The sequence below is a fragment of the Macaca fascicularis genome, chromosome 4, assembly GCF_037993035.2.
Source record: "Macaca fascicularis isolate 582-1 chromosome 4, T2T-MFA8v1.1".
In the NCBI taxonomy this organism is placed as follows: domain Eukaryota; kingdom Metazoa; phylum Chordata; class Mammalia; order Primates; family Cercopithecidae; genus Macaca; species Macaca fascicularis.
Window position 1 is genome coordinate 39,877,818 of NC_088378.1, and position 9,080 is coordinate 39,886,897.

The window sequence follows — 9,080 nt, forward strand, 5'->3', positions numbered from 1 at the left end:
GGATCTCCCAGTCCCAGTTAAACCTTGAGATGACTGGTCAACATCTTGAATACAATCTTATGAGAGACCATGAGCCAAGCCAATCCTGAATTCCTGACCCACAGAGATAATAAAGTGTTTATATTTTTAGGCTACTAGATGTATGGGAAATTTGTTATGTAATACGATACTAATACTATGTCAAAGATGAAAGGAAATTACTCTGAAGAGGTTCGTCAATTAGCATCAGTCATAAATGATGGCAGGAGATCCCAAATAGGCAACTTAGCCATAAAAATAATTGGAGTTCATGGTTACAGGTTTGGTCCCTGGGAAGTAGGGCTCCAGGTAGAAAACATTGTTAGTGAAGAACACGTAGGAATAGAACCATTTAATAGTATAAAAAGAGTGATTGAATAATATAATGGCTAAGATAAACAGTTTGAGAGTTAAACAGATTTAGATTCGGATCTTGGCTCCATTAGTTTCTGTGTGAACTTATTACTTGTCTGTATTTTTTAGTTTTATTTTGGGATAGTTTTAGGTTTACTAAAATGTTGCAAAAATTATCAAAAGGGTACCTATGTTCTCTTCACCCAGCTTCCCCAAATGCATAAGAATTTTGCATAAGAAAAAACAAAACAAAACAAACAATAACAAAAACACAAGAGGCCTGGTACCAAGTCCCACGAGTGACTGAAATCTCAATTTGTATTCATAGGAAGTCTGTTCATATTACCTTATCCTGTTCCATTTTTCTTGGTCCTACTTTTTCCAGGACACCTGGGTTGTCCTATTCTTCCTTCTGTGCCAAACTGTCCTTTTCTATTGAAAATTAATGTATGCAGGCTCATTTCTCTCTTTAAAAGATGTAGTCAGGAGCTAAGAAGCCAGCATGAACTTTCTCAACCTCCATTTCTTAACACTTTAGCAAACAACGTTTCCAAAATGAATGACCCTCCTCCATCATGCCCCACACCAAGAACATTTGAGAAATGGATTGTAATTTTCTCAGAAAAACGATAATTCAAGAAATTTCAAAATATAACAAACTATCAATATATGTATCATTTAAAGAAAACATTCCTTCTTTTTGCTCTCACATCACAAAGTAATTTGTCTTCAAAATTTGAATTTGAGAATGATTCAGGGCAGAAAAATGAAGACATCTGAGTCACATCACATGTATGTGCTGGTTGCCCACCCGCCTTCCCATCTTGAAGGTAAGCTTCTTGCAGGCAGAGCCAGCATCCTGAGTTCTCTGTCCTGTTTCTAACACAGTACTAGTCGCAGAGAAGGCATGCTGATCAACTTCGATATGATAGAGAAATTTCCTCTTAAGTATTCCATTTTTGCAGAATTGATTCAAAAGTCAAATACCCATTCTTTTTTTTATTATTATTATACTTTAAGTTCTAGGGTACATGTGCACAATGTGCAGGTTTGTTACATATGTATACATGTGCCATGTTGGTGTGCTGCACCCATTAACTTGTCATTTACATTAGGTATATCTCCTAATGCTATCCCTCCCCACTTCCCACAATAGGACCTGGTGTGTGATGTTCCCCTTCCTGTGTCCAAGTGATCTCATTGTTCAATTCCCACCCATGAGTGAGAACATGCAGTATTTGGTTTTCTGTTCTTGCAATAGTTTGCTGGGAATGATGGTTTCCAGCTGCATCCATGTGCCTACAAAGGGCATGAACTCATCCTTTTTTATGGCTGCATAGTATTCCATGGTGTATATGTGCCACATTTTCTTAATCCAGTCTGTCACTGATGGACTTTTGGGTTGATTCCAAGTCTTTGCTATTGTGAATAGTGCCATAATAAACATACGTGTGCATGTGTCTTTATAGCAGCATGACTTATAATCCTTTGGGTATATCCCCAGTAATAGGATGGCTGGGTCAAATGGTATTTCTAGTTCTACATCCTTGAGGAATTGCCACACTGTTTTCCATAATGGTGGAACTAGTTTACAGTCCCAGCAACAGTGCAAAAGTGTTCCTATTTCTCCACATCCTCTCCAGCACCTGTTGTTTCCTGATTTTTTAATGATTGCCATTCTAACTGGTGTGAGATGGTATCTCATTGTGGTTTTGATTTGCATTTCTCTGATGGCGAATGATGATGAGCATTTTTTCATGTGTCTGTTAGCTGTATGAATGTCTTCTTTTGAGAAGTGTCTGTTCATATCCTTTGCCCACTTTTGGATGGGGTTGTTTGTTTTTTTTCTTGTAAATTTGATTGAGTTCTTTATAGGTTCTAGATATTAGCCCTTTGTCAAATGAGTAGATTGCAAAAATTTTCTCCCATTCTGTAGGTTGCCTGTTCACTCTGATGGTAGTTTCTTTTGCTGTGCAGAAGCTCTTTAGTTTAATTAGATCCCATTTGTCAATTTTGGCTTTTGTTGCCATTGCTTTTGGTGTTTTAGACATGAAGTCCTTGCCCATGCCTATGTCCTGAATGGTATTACCTAGGTTTTCTTCTAGGGTTTTTATGGTTTTAGGTCTAACATTTAAGTCTCTAATCCATCTTGAATTAATTTTCGTATAAGGAGTAAGGAAAGGATCCAGTTTCAGCTTTCTACTTATGGCTAGCCAATTTTCCCAGCACCATATATTAAATAGGGAATCCTTTCCCAATTTCTTGTTTTTGTCAGGTTTGTCAAAGATCAGATGGCTGTAGAGGTGTGGTATTATTTCTGAGGGCTCTGTTCTGTTCCATTGGTCTATATCTCTGTTTTTGTACCAGTATCATGCTGTTTTGGTTACTGTAGCCTTGTAGTATAGTTGAAGTCAGGTAGCATGATGCCTCCAGCTTTATTCTTTTGCCTTAGGATTGTCTTGGCAATGCGGGCTCTTTTGTGGTTCCATATGAACTTTAAAGCAGTTATTTCCAATTCTGTGAAGAAAGTCATTGGTAGCTTAATGGGGATGGCATTGAATCTATAAATTACCTTGGGCAGTATGGCCATTTTCACAATGTTGATTCTTCCTATCCCTGAGCATGGTGTGTTCTTCCATTTGTTTGTGTCCTCTTTTATTTCTCTGAGCAGTGGTTTGTAGTTCTCCTTGAAGAGGTCCTTTACATCCCTTGTAAGTTGGATTCCTAGGCATTTTATTCTCTTTGAAGCTATTGTGAATGGGAGTTCATTCATGATTTGGCTCTCTGTTTGTCTGCTACTGGCGTATAAGAATGCTTGTGATTTTTGCACATTGATTTTGTATCCTGAGACTTTGCTGAAGTTGCTTATCAGCTTAAGGAGATTTTGGGCTGAGACAATGGGGTTTTCTAAATATACAATCATGTCATCTGTAAACAGGGACAATTTGACTTCTTCTTTTCCTAACTGAATACCCTTGATTTCTTTCTTTTGCCTGATTGCCCTAGCCAGAACTTCCAACACTATGTTGACTAGGAGTGGTGAGAGAAGGCATCCCTGTCTTGTGCCAGTTTTCAAAGGGAATGCTTCCAGTTTTTGCCCATTCAGTATGATATTGGTTGTGGGTTTGTCATAAATAGCTCTTATGATTTTGAGATACGTTCCATCAATACCGAATTTATTGAGAGTTTTTTGCATGAAGGGCTGCGGAATTTTGTCAAAGGCCTTTTCTGCATCTATTGAGATAATCCCGTGGTTTTTGTCTTTGGTTCTGTTTATATGCTGGATTACGTTTATTGATTTGCATATGTTGAACCAGCCTTGCATCCCAGGGATGAAGCCCACTTGATCATGGTGGGTAAGGCTTTTTGATGTGCTGCTGGATCCAGTTTGCCAGTATTTTATTGAGGATTTTTGCATCGATGTTCATCAGAAATATTGGTCTAAAATTCTCTTTTTTTGTTGTGTCTCTGCCAGGCTTTGGTATCAGGCTGATGTTGGCCTCGTAAAATGAGTTAGGGAGGATTCCCTCTCTTTCTATTGATTGGAATAATTTCAGAAGGAATGGTACCAGCTCCTCCTTGTACCTCTGGTAGAATTCAGCTGTGAATCTGTCTGGTCCTGGACTTTTTTTGGTTGGTAGGCTATTAATTATTGCCTCAATTTCAGAGCCTGCTATTGGTCTATTCAGGAATTCAACTTCTTCCTGGTTTAGTCTTGGGAGAGTGTAAGTGTCCAGGAAATTATCCATTTCTTCTAGGTTTTCTAGTTTATTTTCATAGAGGTGTTTATAGTATTCTCTGATGGTAGTTTGTATTTCTGTGGGGTCGGTGGTGATATCCCCTTTATCATTTTTTATTGCGTCTATTTGATTCTTCTCTCTTTTCTTCTTTATTAGTCTTGCTAGCGGTCTATCAATTTTGTTGATCTTTTCAAAAAACCAGCTCCTGGATTCATTGATTTTTTTGGAGGGTTTTTGAATTTGGGAAGATGGCCGAATAGGAACAGCTCCAGCCTCCAGCTCCCTGGTTGAGTGACACAGAAGATGGGTGATTTCTGCATTTTCAACTGAGGTACCAGGTTCATCTCACTGGGTTGTGTTGGACAGTTGGCGCTGGTCCGCGGGTGCAGACCGACCAGGGAGAGCTGAAGCAGGAAGAGGCATCACCTCACCTGGGAAGCGCAAGGGGGAAGGGAATTCCTTTTCCTAGCCAAAGGACATTGAGACACACAACACCTGGAAAATTGGGTAACTCCCACCCTAATACTGTGCTTTACCAAGGGTCTTACCAGGAGATTATATCTCACACCTGGCCCAGAGAGTCCCACGCCCACGGAGCCTCCCTCATTGCTAGTACAGCAGTCTGAGATCTAGCTGCAAGGCGGCAGCGAGGCTGGGGAAGGGGCGCCCACCATTGCCAAGGCAAATACCCATTCTTTAAGACATCTTGCTAAGAAAGGAAAAATTCATTATAAAGGATCATTTTGAATATTCAGAAGGAAGGCCTACATGTCAAATAAGTGAACAGACCTTTCTGCCGACGTACCTACAGAGACAGAGGTCCAGGCCAGTTCCCCATCACCTCTTACCCCCAATGTTACAGGCTCTTCTTAGAGCTTTCTCCATCTGGGCTCTTTCTCGGTAGCTTGTTTTCACATCTGGCTGCAAAACAGAACACAGTTAATCCGGTTTCCCTGCCTTGCTGCACAGAGGGCCAGTCAACAGCTCTCTTTTGACTTATCTTTAAATATTTTTTAAAATGTTCATTACTGAGGAGAAATAAAAAGGAAGTAACAGTGGCATAAACAGAGTGAAATGATAAGGCCTAGGAAATCTTACATTGTACTTTTAATCATGGCCCACATTCTTTGTTTCCCCAACTTGCTTTTGAGAAGGAGTGTCCCACCCCATGCTGGGCATCTGATCTTGCATTGCTCTGTGCTCTACTGGGTTTATTTCCATGTAGGTGCACGTGGCCTCAGGGCGCCATCATGGAGGGTCTTGTTCTCAGTGGACATGATACAAGGCAGTATCCTCACGTAGTAAAGGTTCAATCAGTAGTTGTTGAGTTAGTAAATGAATGACTCATATGGCTAATTTTTTACTGATCTGACTGATGGGTGGATGCAATCGAACATTGCCAAAGTGAAGGGTTACACAGTGGGAAGGCAGTGGGGGTGGATGCAGTTGGGAGGCAGCAGAGAGAAGTACAGGCCGATCCCTCACATTGTAAATGCAAAACATTCTCAGTGGAATTTGGCTTTCCCACATAGTGATTATGTGTCATAGTGTGTACATGCTCTATAGCTTATTTCTCAAAACATATTTGTGGGTATGCTTTTGCCAATGCTATTTTCATAAGACATGTCTCACAGAAATGTCCAGGAGCAGCCAGAAGCAAAACCCACCAAGTCCTGTTTCGTTCTTGTTCTCTTTGCTAATATGTGCAAGACTTAAGATAACTGAACTCATACTTTTCCTACCTAGAATAGAATTATCTTATAAATTCTTCTGTTAGCCTACAAGTAGTCTGCTTTGATCCTATGGAATTACAAGCCAGTAGAACTGCTGTATTTTACTTGAGTGTGGTTACCACTTGGTTGGCACACACTAAGGATATTTTTGACTCTCTCTTTGCTGACACGAGCTACAGAGCCTAGCTGAGAAAACCCTCTGAATGAAAACAAACAAAAACCTACCAGAACAAATTAGGGACAGGGGAACTTGGAAGCTGTGTAAGAGTTGTGAAACCATCAGAACATTAGGATTTAGGGTGTCCCTTTAAAGTTTGTTAGACTTTCTGGGAATACTCCTCGGGAAATGTTGTGTTTTCATAAAAAAGTTCTTCTGTGCCTGACAGCATGAAGAAGCACGTGAAGACTGGAGACTGTGAGAATGTTTTCAGCAAGAGCCAATCTGGTAGCAAAAGGCTAAAAATTGCATTTTCACAGCTCCGCCAGAATATGCAAAAATTTCTTGTCCCTATCTATTTTATGACATTAAAAATGATTTAAGGCAATTGACACTTCTATTTCCTCCAAGGGGAAAAAATAGATTTTGTAGAGTTCTGGCATATATCAGTGCATGATTGTTTCAGATCATTGTAGCTGGAATGGGCTGTTGTACCAAAGCTTATCTAATATACTTTGTTCATTCATTCAAAAAATCTTCACTGAATGCCCGTTAAGTGGCAGACACTGATCTCTTACTGCATATATAGAAATCAAGAGGAGAGCCGTGGTCTACTTAATCAAGAAGTAGGTCTAAATTTTTATCAAGCAACCATAGTGTAGAGACACGACAAAGTCAACCCATTTCTAACCCAACCACTAAAGATCAAGAAGGAAATATTTTAGTATATGAGTTAGGTAACCTGGTTATTAGTCATTTAGGATATGAAATAGGACTTGGAAAGATTATTAAGATTTTGAAGTAATAGACGGAAACCATCAGACTTGGGAAAGAACACAGATCTCATTTTTCTGGATTAGCTGCATTTGGTTGCTTGCGAGGTGAAGCTTTAGAGGAAAAGGAAAAAGGAAAAGAAATTTGGCAATCAGAGGAAAAGGGAAAAAGGAAAAGAATTTTGGCAATCAGGTTACATGAATAGCAGGTTTCAGCAGATGTAAGTAGTCCCAGGTAGGCTGGGCCAGAATGTCCTGAGATAATCAAGGGCGGCTTTACTGGCATGGTTATTATCCCAAAGGAGACCTGCTGGAAAAAGCTCAAGTCTGCTGCTGTACAGCATGACCTTTGGTGCTTTCTCTTTTTTATTTCTCCTGTAGGAGGCAAGAGCTACAGCTTAGTGGATAAGAGCCCATGCTTAGTGGCCAGCCATGCCTGGGTTTGGGTCCTGCTCTGCTACTTACCAGACAGCCCTGTGATTTGAGTTTCACAGCCTCTCTGAGCCTCTGATTCCTGCCTCATAAAAAGGGCATGATGATCATGTGATACTTCATAGAGCAGAATGAGCTTAGAATAAGCACTTAGCCCAGAGCCTGACGCAAGGCAAGGATCTAACTCTTTCTAGCTAATATCTCTTGCAAGGACATTAAGGCCATTTCTTGTTAATTAAAATGAGCCAGCTGGCATCACAGGTTGGAAATCCCTTAGCAACTGGTTAGCACTCAGTACAAACTTGCCTAAAATTGGTATATTGGCACACAGTTAGGAAGTTACCACTAATTCTGTCACACTTAACCATTTCATAATGGTGATCTGTTTAGAGCAGTGATTGAAAAACAAGAACTTTAAATTTGGTAAAGAAGCTTTATATGCTTTATTTGTTTCAGAAAAGGACAATACCTGAGTCATGTTCTAAGAAAAACATGAGCATTTTTGAAAGCACCCTATGCGGACTGAATAGTGAAAAAGGAAAGGCACGTGAAAAAGGACATTTTAAAATGCTTTGAAATCACAAAGTCACCAGCTAAGTTTTGTGGTGTTCTGGCCACTGAGGGACTGCCAGGGTCTGTCTTCCTTTTTTGCCCATAGAGACCCCAGCACCTGCAGTACTGGTAGTGAGGCTCATGGTAGCTCCCACTCATTGGACTCATTCTGTCATTTTCAAAAGATGTTCACTTCTTAAAATACACTTACAATAACAGATCAAGTTCTTATGATCTAAAATAATTTAATGGAAATTTGGAACAAACATAAAACTATATAGATCCCCATCTTCCCTGGCTGTTTCTCTCAGGTTATAAACATATTAAGCTTATCACCAGCCTAAAGTAGCCTGCTTGGGAATTGGCACTCTCTCAAGCTGCCCTTGCCCCCTCTGCTCTCCTCCACAGTCAAGAGTACATAAGAAGTAGTCCTCCCTGACTCTGTCCATTTCCTCCACTCCCACTTACTGCTCAACGTCCTGCAGTTCCCGCTACTCCCTTAAAATTTCTCTCTACCCAGCTAGAGGAGAGCTTGCAGCTCAGAACTTACCATAGGCTTAAAGAGAAAAACTTGATCTAGTCCCAGGAGAGCTCTACACTATCCTGGGCTGATATCAAAGGAACACAACTTTCCAACCCCATCAGTGGTCACCCACTACCAACCCCTGCCCTCCAAGGCAGGAAGCAGGTGAGTTGAGCTAAGGGATGAGATGGAAGCAGGCATCATAAAAGAAAGAAAGAAAGAAAGAAAGAAAGAAAGAAAGAAAGAAAGAAAGAAAGAAAGAAAGAAAGAAAGAAAGAAAGAAAGAAAGAAAGAAAGAAAGAAAGAAAGAAAGAAAGAAAGAAAACCAGTGACATCTCTGGAAGTCACAAAGTTACCTGTCTCAAGAGGAAATATTGAGTGCCTTTTATCAAAGCTAGCGTTCATTCTCCAAGAACCCATTTGTATTTGGAACAATCTGAGTTCCTTAAAGCTACAATGATCACATTCACTTAATTTCAATAAGTAGATACATTTGTTTGCTTTACAATAGCACCTAGGTTTACATTAGAGAAATTTAGAGGAAGCACCCCTCTGTCTTTAATTGGCTTCCTAATTACACTAATTTTACTTGATTGATATATTAGGCTCTGGAGGAAAGGGAAAAGAGGGGTAGAGAGGTCACAATACAGTCCTTTATTCTCGGCTCCAGACAGCACAGGAAATCCTCAATTAAACTATACCACTTCCCTCAGTACGCCATAAAGCCCATGCATTATATTTAATATCTTTAAGCTCATTTATAATAATGGTTTTATGTGATGTGGTAAAGTTAACTCA